This window comes from Cibotium barometz, chromosome 41, assembly GCF_041138505.1.
Source record: "Cibotium barometz isolate CiBa-2024 chromosome 41, ASM4113850v1, whole genome shotgun sequence".
In the NCBI taxonomy this organism is placed as follows: domain Eukaryota; kingdom Viridiplantae; phylum Streptophyta; class Polypodiopsida; order Cyatheales; family Cibotiaceae; genus Cibotium; species Cibotium barometz.
Window position 1 is genome coordinate 23,480,283 of NC_141086.1, and position 12,382 is coordinate 23,492,664.

Genomic DNA, 12,382 nt, shown 5'->3' on the forward strand with positions numbered 1-12,382 from the left:
AGGACGGAGAGAGCATCTCAACAAAGCAAGTTCGATGATGAGTCACCATCAAAAACCCATAGTTATGCAAGACCAGAGGTAAAAAAGATTATTAAAAACTTATTTGTATTAAAAACAGCCAGGGCATCGTATATCATTCCCAGTTAAGCGCAGCCCTATATCATCAATAATCCAACACTCCATGTGTGATGGGGGTTTAGGGCATCCATAACATCAAGATATGCCCATATTAGCAAAGTAGGTGTAGTGTTAATCACACATAACATTCAGAGTGCAGCATGCAAAACTGAAATAATTTCAAAAGAAACCAGAGAACATATTTTCATCATCCAAATATTAATCCCAAATAGGATACCCTGAGAGGTCTGTATCATGTCATCCTTCAAAGGTTAATAACATGAATATTATGGCCAGAGCATACTATGGGTTTCCATCAAGTCCTTAACCTATAATTATATGCATAGTTAGAAACACACAATAACATACGCAAGAACACTAATACACGAGTAAGTGAGTGTGGAAGCACTCACCATTCGCTGTTTTTTATTGGTGGAGTCAAGCTGATGCAGCCGGTTATTGCCATGAAAGCTCTTCATCGAGGTCATTCCACTCCTTAGTGTATTAAGCGCAACTAGCCATAGCCGGTTAATGCCCATAATGAATTTCATGTCAGGTGTCGTTCCAATACGTAGAATGTTAATCCACAATTATTCATGGCCAGCCAGAGTGAATGAATGTCAGGCAGGCAGAAAGCGCATGCAGGGTATTAGAGATATGATTCAGGTACGTGTGAATAATACCCTACTTTTAGGTGTTTGTGTGAAACCATACCCTACCATTTTCCTCGGTAGATTAGTCGTAGGTTCAAATCCTACCCGGGGAGATTCATCTATTTCTGGTGGAATGAAAGATGGTTTAGATAATGGAGATGATGATGCTTCTTTCCAATAAAAGAACTTGATTCGCGCTAAAAAAGGGGAAGGTACATTCTCATAATATCCTAAAGAATTTACATTATCTACATCAAAAACTCCTAGTGATAGGATAGTTGTCTTTCACCCATATGCCAAATCAAATCACGTTTGGACTATAGCCCATAAACCAGTGAGGGATTCAATATTTCAAGCTCCAATACCCGTTCACACCAATAATAAGAGATTTACCCTAGATGAGAGTAAGTGTGTGTGTGTGTGTGTGTGTGTGTGTGTGTGTGTGTGTGTGTGTGTGAGAGAGAGAGAGAGAGAGAGTAAGTGAAAAGTAAAGAGATTATTCATGTGAGTTTTATGATAGTAGATAAGGAGTGGCTCTGTGTGTGTGTGTGTGTGTGCGCGCGCGCGTGCGCGCACGCGTGCCCACCCATTCCCAGGCACCATACTCATAGATGTTTGAGGCAATACCCCATGAGTATGGGCCTACTGCCTCAAAAGATTGATAAGTGAGGAAGGATTTAATCTGGCCCCACTCTATTTGTTACTGGTTAGACTCTCAGTGATAACTTTAAGCACATCTTTCTTCCTAAATCCATTGTTGCAAAATTTATTAATTAGTTTGGATGTCTCCTCAAAGGCAACAAAATGGGTTAGTTGAAGAATAAATTATTATAGGTGAAAGGGTCCCAAGATCGTTTTAAGGCTTTGGACGAAAGGACAGTTGCTTTTTCTTTTAACAAACTCCAAAGGTATGATAGGGAGTTTTTCACGTTTCCAAGAATATCTCATGACGAAGTTACCCATATAAGGGCTTACCAAAGAGAATTCAATATTCAGATAGTTAGTTTTAGTGATGAAAAGTGTTCCATTGGTATTTATCCCATGAATCCAAGTGGGTTCTATTGAGATAAAGTTAGTTTGATAAATTTCTTTGAGAAAAGAAGCAAACACAGGATAGTTAAGATTCAGAATATCATCCATGTATCGAAAGGAATGCGTGATGCCTTCTAGCATGGATTTATGGGTAGTATTTGCATGAGATGTAACAATGCAATATTCAAAATAAGCAAAATATATGTTACACATTACTGGGGAACATGTGTGACCCTAGTTGAATAAAATTGTGGTTAAAGAGCTAAAAGAGCAAATGTTGTATCTCAATATCATCAACTGTAACCGGGAATTCAGTTGATGGTTTTTTAACCCATCTGGGACAGTTATGGCTAAGGGATATTTTAGGGAAACCTTCCTTCTTTCTTTTTTCAAAAATCATGGTACATAATTTGTATAGTATGTTCATGAGTCTCGTTTCCCCAATTAGTGGGATATTCTCATAGCATCGTGTGATGTCCGCAATGAAGATGTGAAAGATAGAGTTTGGGAGATTTAAGATTCCTTATGTGGAGTTTCTGGTAATCTAAAAAGGATTAGTCTGTATATTTAGAAAGGTTTTAAGCTCGTGTTGCTTTATGCCGCATATTCTATGAAAGTACCAGGTTAAGTACTTTGTTATAATACAAATAATATTTGTGAAGATACAATTAGCCACATTAGAAATCCATCTAAATTTGTTTTTGTGGATTTTGAATGTAGGGACCAATATTGGTATCCTAATGTTAGGCGTATCAATATTCATATTTCTTATTTCCTCTAGTAGATCATTGGCAATCTTGAACGGATTGTCACACTGAGTTTGTAAAACTCTTCTTCACTTAACCGCCTTCTGCCTGCCATGTAGGCAAGTTTTTTACAAATGATGGATACGTTATTGGGTGCTTTATCTAACCCAATCACCATAAATTTGTTAAGTAATGTTTTTACAAAGTGTAAAAAGCCAAGATTGATCTAGGAGCTTTCTTTTAATAACCATTTTCTGGGGATCCATTTAATTCTTTCCATGAACCAGTTAGGCATAACTTTTGTTGCAGTTGCATCTAGCTGTGAAGACTCCAGTTGGAGTTTACTGGCAATGTTTGCCATACAATCCAGTATGGCACCAATGGCCAAATGTGATTGAGAGGTTCTATGTGATTTAACACTTTAGAGAGTAGACTTCTGATGTTAGTATTAAGAACAATGTTCATATTTGTTGTGTAAACATGTAAACCCAAGTTAGAGAATTCTCTGGCATATATAGTGAAATCTGAACAAAAACATTGAGGTTCAGCATCATCTCGTAAAAACTCATGTCTACAAAAAATCTTCTTTAGACTACCAGTATATCTCCATTTGATTTTAACATTTAGCAAGGCATCATGATTTGCTGAAACTAAGTCGAAAGCTGTAATCAATACTTCTTTTGTTGGAGACATGTTCCAATAATTTGTTAGTAAAAAGGCAATGAGAGAAATTACCCTTTTGCATCATCCTTGGTACAAAGAATCCTTCTTCCGGTGTGGCTTTTTGAAATCTGTGGACACAAAATCCGCAATTACATGTCTTGTAAGTTTCGGACGGGAAAACCCCGCCCGCCGCGCCGCGACTTTTTGAAGTAAAAGATTTTGATCTATTTCTAGGTGGTGGGCTATAGCCAGAAGAGGGGAAGAGAAAAGAGGTAAAAGTACTAGGTGTGCTAAACGATGAGTTGGGTTTCTTTCTAGAAGGGGAAGAAGGAGATTCACTGTCAATACAAGGGTTAAGAAGCGTATTTATGAGCTTAATCCCTTTAAATTGGTAATAACTATTAAGAATGGTTCCTGGTTCAGTTCCTTTGAGTTCAATCAATACATCCAGCATGAGCTGTCTAAATTGTAGAAAAACAATTTGTGCTAAAACCAGATTTCTAGCCTATCCACCTAGCCAAGAACAAATAAGCGACAAATGGAACATCATTAGTTTATCTGGAAAAAGATCCTCCAAGTGATTCAGAACATACCATATAGCATGGTCAAACCAAATGATACTAGAGTCACAAGGGGCATTAGGATCAAGAAATTTGCAAGCACATTTTAAAGATCCCATTGATTCTACCGCTGCCTGCCAAATTGGTAAAAAAGGGTATACCTTAGACACCTTTGGTACTAGTTGTAATAAACAAGAATCAGTCATAGTACACATGTCTGTTTGGAAAGACTTAATAGCCTCTAGAGCTGCAAGATCCCTATTAAAAATATTTCTTATAAGGGGGACATTGGGTTTGGATGGAGCAGCAAGGAAAGAAGGTTCCAACCCACAGTGCTTTCTTAGGAAATTTGAGATATCCGCATCCACCACAGCAAAGGAGGTAAGATCTGAATGGTAGGTTTTTGTGAGCATAGGTATTTGTGATAATAAATTAGAGATGGTTTGGTTGCCATCATTCTTTTTTTATCAAGAGTTGCAAGAACTCGGACCTAATCATTGAATGAGAGGAATTGTAAGATGGATTCGAGAGGGAAAATCTCTGGATTTATAAATGACAGAATCTTGTTTTGAGCTTCTTTGTCCTTTATGCATGCCAAGACATGTTTTGGCAAGCTTATGATGAGGTATGTTCTATCGGAATCTCGACACTCCTTTTAGCAGTTATAGGATCTAAAACTAAAAGAAACTTGTTAGAGTTTGAATGAGTATGTTCTATCGGAATCTCGACACTCCTTTTAGCAGTTATAGGATCTAAAACTAAAAGAAACTTGTTAGAGTTTGAATGAGTATGAGGTAAGAATGAGATGAGGACTTCCTTCAACCAGAATGCAGTGCATATACTGTTGATGATATTGATGATATAGCTCCTATTCTAGTATGACAAAATGGATGCTTTTACAGGTTATAACACTACGAATGCTCATAACACGACATTTTCAGATCTTAATACTGCCTTTGATGGGCATACATGCCTCATGGTCTCTTTCTTGATTTTTTCCTAGTAGGATACTAATACGAGAATCATTTGTCTAAATCATTTGTTTATGAGTTAGGGTATTCTATTGAGATACACGAATTTTTGAAACAAATACATGCTAGTTTCTACTTACATGACAAGAGATAGATTGAATATCTACTAGGTTATTGGGATTACTATAAGGCCAATTGTCTTGATAGTATCTGGAAGCCAAATGTCTTCCATACTTATAGATGGAGATAGGGTTTGATCCCTTTACTTAGGGATGATACTAGGTAACAATCCTAAAACATATCAAGGGACTAGATCCCATCACCGCATAAATCATAAAATATTTTGGGTGACATCTATAACACGTGGTAGATCCTATGACACCTGCAAGACACACACGGGCTAACTCTTTGTTTGTCTGTTTGGATGGATGCAAGTAACAAGATCTGTTCTCTCAAAATAACTATGGGTTTATGCTCTACAACAAATGTTTGTAAATATTAGAGTCACAGGCTCCATGGACTTGTAACATGATTATTGTATACAAATCTGTTGTTATATAATCATGTTTAACAACAAGGGTCAAGTGAAATTTTAATCTCATAATAGCCGTTAATTACTCGGCGTAGGTGTAACCTATATGACGGAGAGAGCATCTCAACAGAGTAAGCCCGATGAGTCACCATAAAAAACCCATAGTTATGCAAGACCAAAGGTAAAAGAGATTATTAAAAACTTATTTGTACTAAAAATAGCTAGGGCACGTATATCATTCCTAGTTAAGCGCAGCCTTGTATCATCAAAGCGCAGCCTTGTATCATCAACAATCCAACACTCCATGTGTGAGGGGGTTTAGGGCATCCATAACATCAAGATATGCCCATATTAGCAGAGTAGGTGTAGTGTTAATCACGCATAGTAGTCAGAGTGCAGCATGTAAAACTGAAATAATTTCAAAAGAAACCAGTGAACATATTTTCATCATCCAAATATTAATCCCAGATAGGATACCCCGAGAGGTCTGTATCCTGTCATCCTTCAAAGGTTGATAACATGAATATTATGGTCAGAGCATACTACAGGTTTCCATCAAGTCCTTAACCCATAATCATATGCAGAGTTAGAAACACACAATAATATGAAAGCCATCGTGGGATTCCATAAATCAATAGCAAGTTACTATGAGTTACCTGAGAGGAAGAAGAACTCCCTACTGTTGCAAGCATAATAGACATGGCGCAAGAACACTAATACAAGGGCTAAGTGAGTGTGGAAGCACTCACCATTCGCTACTTTTTATAGGTAGAGTGATACTATTGGTTTTGAAGGGGTTAACTTATCAATTGGCTGACTAGGACTTGTTAATTTTACTCTCAACTTGTTAATTAATTATGTTTTAGCTTGCCAATGCTAAGCCTATTAGGCTCAAAGATACTAACGAATTACCATTTTCTACAAATGTCTAGATTCTATTGGCTTCGAAGGTTAACTTAATAGTGGTCTTGTTAATTTATTATGTTTTTGCTTGTGCACATAGTACGATGGGCTCCCTCTTGTGGCCACACTAATCATATAGTTAACATCATCTTCTTTTTTAGAGTGAGAAGTGGTTACATTTGTATTAAAAAAAAATCAGTAGAGTGAATGTTTTCTTATCAAAGGCGCATAACTTCTATCACAAAACCAAAGCAAAGATGAAACACAAAAACTATTCTATTTGAGCAGTTCCTTGATATAGTTAACCAAGGCTGTGAGTTGCTTAGTGAGCTCTATCTTCTTCATCCGCTTCCAAGTTTTTTCCTCAACTGTCTGTTCTTGATCACTTCAACTATCTCATTATACTCCTCATGATCTTCAAATCAAAGTCAACATCTTTATTTGTCCACTTGCAAGTGAGGGTCGAGAAGCTAAATATATAGAATTCCTAAAGCAAAATAAATGCCTATCTTTGTAGTCTTTTTTTAATTTAGAAGTGACAGCTCTAAGCTCTAATGAATGTCTACATTTGGTGTAAGATAGCGCCCATCCCTTCATGAAGGATAAGGAGGCACCTCACTCAGTAAGATCAATCTCAACCCATTGTGAGAGCTATCTCATCGGCGCCTCTCTCGGACGATCCGTTTTATAAGCAATCTCCACAAGGTTGGGGGTCCTACCGAATATGTCAAGGATCTCTTTTCGATTTCTAGTCTCTTGTAAGGAAACACCCAACTCATCAAGTCCACCCAATCTCCCGCTTTCCAGTGACTAGAACTATTTATCTATGAGGTTTATGTAAATTACCAGGCACATTGTTCCACTAATGCAAGTTACAACACGATTCATTTATTTATCCTTGTGTACAGGTTCCTTTACCCTTAATGAATACATTCTTTTCCAATCAAGTGAGCCTACACATAGAAATAAATTCATCATTAAAAATTTTATAATTTCAAACCCTCGGCGTCCCGAGTTTCATCCATCTCTAATCCCTTGGCTTATCGAGTCATAAAACAGTCTAAAGTTTACAACCGTCGTGGTAAAAAATCACTCGCGTAGTAGAATGAGAAGTGTCCCCTTCACCCTCTTCTTGATATGGAAGACCTTTCCAGCTCAGGCTTGTAACTACTAGAAAGAACCCCGCCCCGCCCTGTTGGTGGATTACCCAACGAAGGCAGTTGCCCCAATCTCTAAGTATTTCTAGAGTTGATTGCCCCGGGTGGGGAGTACCCGGTTGCCCCAAACCGATCACTAAACAGATCACATCTGAATGGCTACCCTAAACCCATCTCATCAGAATGGTTACCCTAGGGGAAGTTCCCTAGTTCACAAATTCATCATCATCAGCATTCACACTTTGAGACCATGTTGGTTAGCATCTTTATAGAATCAAAATAAACAATCCCATATAAGACAATCACCTTTCTAAGAGAAGAAGAGTCACTTCTCTATGATATCTAGCAAACAATCCTAATTTTAATCAATGACTAACAATTAAGATCTTGTCCCAGTCTTCAAGAGAATAACGACATTTCCAAGTTAAATTCTAAGCCTTGGGAAATCACAGAGATTTGGGCACAATTTGTCCCTTGAAGAATTCGAGTTCTATCTAGTGATAGGTAGGTCAACTCTATAGACAATTAGGTCACAACCCAAGAAGACTAACGAGGATGAAAATCACATTTTTATTATTTCATCAACCAGCTCAAGTCCTCATCAACCAGTTTAAGTCCTCACCAGCAAAAGCAATTTAAACTATGCTCCCAAGTAGCGAACTAAAAAGATTTTGAGTTAAGATTGACTTTTACTTTGCAAAGTGTGAATAGAAATGAAGAGAGAATGAAGATGGCTAACCTGAATGCAAGTAGTAGTAGTAGTAGCTGATCATCTACATTCACATTGTATATTGCTTGGGCGTAATCTACCTGTTTCCTCATCTTTTCACATCACCCCATCTCGTATTTGCACTCCACTGTGGTTCCACTTATGGATGTCATGACGTCCGTATTCTCATCACGTTCAATCCCATCCTTATGCATCATGCGAGTTATTATCCATATAAGTGTGTGTGGTTAGAGAACACTATCATTTAAATGCCATTGACTCTTCCCACTATTGATTGAGCTTTAAGCTCTAATTGCATCCTCTTCTCAATCCCCCTTTATCCTTGTAGTAGGAGTGTGAGAGAGGGGGGTTGAGAGGGTCTAGAAAGGGATTAGAGAAGAATGGGGAGGGACTGCTAAACGGAGAGTGAGAAAGGGTATAACGAGGGAAAGTTGGGAAAGGGATAGAGCGAGAGAGAGTCGAGAGAGAGCTGGCAAAGACGGGAGGGCAAGAGATAGCACGTGGGGTGGTTGGTAAGGGGAGGGGGTAACAAGTGGTTGGCGAGGGGGTATCTAGGGGAGGGGGAGCGAGTGGTTGTTGGACGAGGGGGTTGGCTAGCTAGGGAGTCACAAAAGAGCTTGGTGTGAGAGAAGGAGAAGCTGAGACATGGAGAAGGATAGAATGTGGGAGGGGTTGCATGAGAGAGAATGAGAGAGAGAGAGAGAGAGAGAGAGAGAGAGAGAGAGAGAGAGAATGAGAGAGAATGTGGGAGGGGTTGCATGAGAGAGAATGAGAGAGAGAGAGAGAGAGAGAGAGAGAGAGAGGGAGGGAGGGAGGGAGGGTTGGCTAGCTAGGGAGTCACAAAAGAGCTTGGTGTGAGAGAAGGAGAAGCTGAGACATGGAGAAGGATAGAACGTGGGAGGGGTTGCATGGACTTGAGAGAGAGAGAGAGAGAGAGAGAGAGAGAGATATGTGCTCAGCACCACGGGAGAGGGGGGAAATCTACTAGAATGGGAAGAGAGAGGAGAGTACTGCCAAGTTGAGAGAGGAACTGAGATGTGGAGAGAGATAGAGAATGGGGGAGGGGTTGCATAGATCTATGAGAGTGCTAAAGAGAGAGTGTAGCGAGCAAGGGGTAGCTACTATCGGTGAGGGTGTGAGGGGGTGTGGCTGGTGAGAAACTATAGAGTGAGGGGGTTGAGAGGTGGCGAATAGGGGTGGGGTGAGAGAGGGGGGGTCTCCCGGTTTTGATAGGTGAGGGGGGTCGCTTTTATGGGAGCTAGAGGGTGGCTAGATTAGTGTACGCATGAGAGAGAAGATAAGGCATCGGCACCATCGTCGAGGGAGGGGGAAGAATCATGTGGTAGCTAGTGAACAAAGTGCCATCATGGGCAAGCTATAATGGAGTAGACAAAGAAAGGCAAACTACCTAACAACATGGGCTGCTTGTGGAAGAAGACCACGAGGAAAGATGGGAAAGGGTAACATGGATTGATGACCCACCGCCACATAAATAATAATAATAATTTAAAGCGAAGGAGGGTCCAAAATAGCACCGTGGATGCTGCTGAGGAGATATGCGAGAGATCCACTAACAAAATGAGGGAAGGAGGCCGATGGGGAAGCAAACGAGAGGGCCCATTATAGGATTGCTTTGAGGAGATGTGAGGTAGGTCTAGTCGTAGGCAAGCACAAAGAAGAAGGGAGGTCTACTCGTAGGCAAGCACAAAGAAGAATGGAGGTCTAGTCGTAGGTAAGCACAAAGAAGAATGGAGGTCTCTAGTCGTAGGCAAGCACAAAGAAGAATGGAGGGTGGTGACCGCCTCCTCTGTTTTTTATTTTTATTTTTTAAAGAGATATATATATAAGTAGAAGGGAAGGTTCTCACGTGATCAAAATTCAGGATTTTACATTTGGAGTCTTTTCAAATGCATACCTTTAGCAAGAGACCATTTGTAGATGGCATTTTGCAACTTGGTTTTTATCTCACCATCCAAACTCAAGTCCGGATCGTGTGATGGTCTAGGAGAATTCTCATCGTGTGTGTGTTTTTCTTTTGCCTTGTCTTATGCAAAAGATTGTGAGGAGTGGGGAGATTAGGTCTCCACCACCACTAAAATGGAATCATATCCTCCTTGTACATTGGGGAGACTTGTGAGAAAATCCATACTAATGCATTCCCACTTCATTTAGGGGATATTCAAGGGTTGAAGCTTCCCAGGAACCTTGACTCTTTCAGCTTGATCCTTTGACATGAGAGACATTGCTTCAAGTATCAAAGAACATCATTTTTCAAGCACGTCCAATGATAGCTCCCCCTTACAGCATTCAATGTTTTTGCATAGCCTGGATGCCCTCCAGTGGGGCTATCATGAGCATCATGGAGGATTAGCTTCTTTAGAGTAGGATCCTTAGGAATACATAGCCTGTGTGATTGAAGTAAAGGCTCCCATCATGGATGAAGTACCCCTTGATTAGATTTTTCTCTTTCTCTAAAGTTTCCCCTTGTTATACTAACTTCACCATCCTCTAGTAATCAGGATCATGAGATGAGACTTCTTTGACCTTGGCATTGAAATTACACTCAAGAAAGATTAGCGGGTGAGTGCATCCGCTGCCACATTATCCTTCCCAGCACAAAATTTGATGTCGTAGTCATATTCTTGTAGGATTTCAATCCATCTTCTATGCCTCATGTTGAGGTTAGGCTAGGTGAAGATCCACTTTAGACTCTTGTGGTCAGTTTTTACAAGTTGGAATTTGCCTCCCAAGAGATGATGTCTCCATAATTTGAGGTAATGAACAATTGATAAGAGCTCCAAATCATGGGTGGCATAATTTGCTTGTATAAGCCATTGGTCTTCCTGTCCTAAGACACCACCAAGCGCTAGACTATTAGCATCAGTAAAACCACCTTGAATTCTCTGATGAAATTAGAAAGTTTTAAGACTGCGCGTTGAGGTAATGATGGCTTTGAGCTGATCAAAGCTGACTTGATGGATTGGCAACCACACTATTTTGTAATCCTTCTTAAGAAGATCTGTCAAGGGTGCAGCTACTAGGGCATAATCTTTGATGAAAATCCTGTACCATCTTGTGATTCCCAAAAATCCATAAACCTCGTGGATTGATTTAGGGGGTGGCCATTCTAGTATATCCTTGACCTTGGTGGGATCTATTGAGATACCATCTTAGGAGACAATGAATCCGAGATACTCAATTTGATAAGTAAAGAAGGTACATTTGCTCCTCTTGGCATAGAGTCTATGTCTGTGGGCGCAGTAATTTCATAACTCTACGCACATGCTCCTCATGCTCTTCCACCGACTTGGAGTAGACTAAGATGTCATCAAAGACGACAAGTACAAATTCATCCAAGTAGGGATAGAATATATCTTGCATTAGTGGTTACAGGAGCATTGGTTAATCCGAATAACACTATAGTAAACTTATAGTGGCTATAACGGGTATTAAAAAGTTGTCTGGGGTATATCTGCTTCCTTGACTTTGATCTGGTAGTAACCAGACCTTAAGTCTATTTTTGAGAAAACTTCGGCCCTATGAAGCTTATCAAGAAGCTCGTCGATGCGAGGGATGGGATACTTATTCTTGACAGTGCCTTGATTTAGCCCCTGATAATCTATGTGGAGACGAAGAGTGCTGTCCTTCTTCTTTTAGAAAAGAACGAGTGCCCCCCAAGGAGAGTTGCTGGGGCGTACAAATCCTTGCTCAATGAGTTGGGAAATTTCCTCCTTAAGCTCAATGGCTTCAGGAGGAGACGTTTTATAGGGTGTTTTTGAGACAGGGTGAGTGTTACCATATTATAGTAGTGATGTGTGTGAACACACTTAGGACCGCCGGGGCACTTTTTCCCTCACTAGGAGGTTTTTTCCCCCGTGCATTGTATATACGCCCATTATCTTCTAGGGCTTGTTATCTTTCATTTTTGGCACTCATAATACACTACTGTGTTGTGCTCAAGCTTCCTCATCTTCTTGAAGTTGTGTGTGCATTCCTGCAACCCTAATTCCAACAATTGGTATCAGAGCAGGCTTCCTCCTCCCGGGCAGCATCACCGGCACCTGCCGCTTCATCTCCTCCGATTGCGACGAGGTTTCACGAGCGTCTGCAGGTTAGTATATGCCGTGGGAGAGCCCGTACGGCTCGGTCATTTCAGAATTTTGATCTGAAGTCATTTCGCCCTCCGTTTTTGCATTCCAAGTACTGCGCAGGCAAAATCGTCCTACTGTGCAGATTTTCTGTCAAGATTAAAATCTGCAGGACAGGTGCCCATTCGTCTGTTTTGGGCTGTGCTACATAGCACAGGTCGATTTTATAC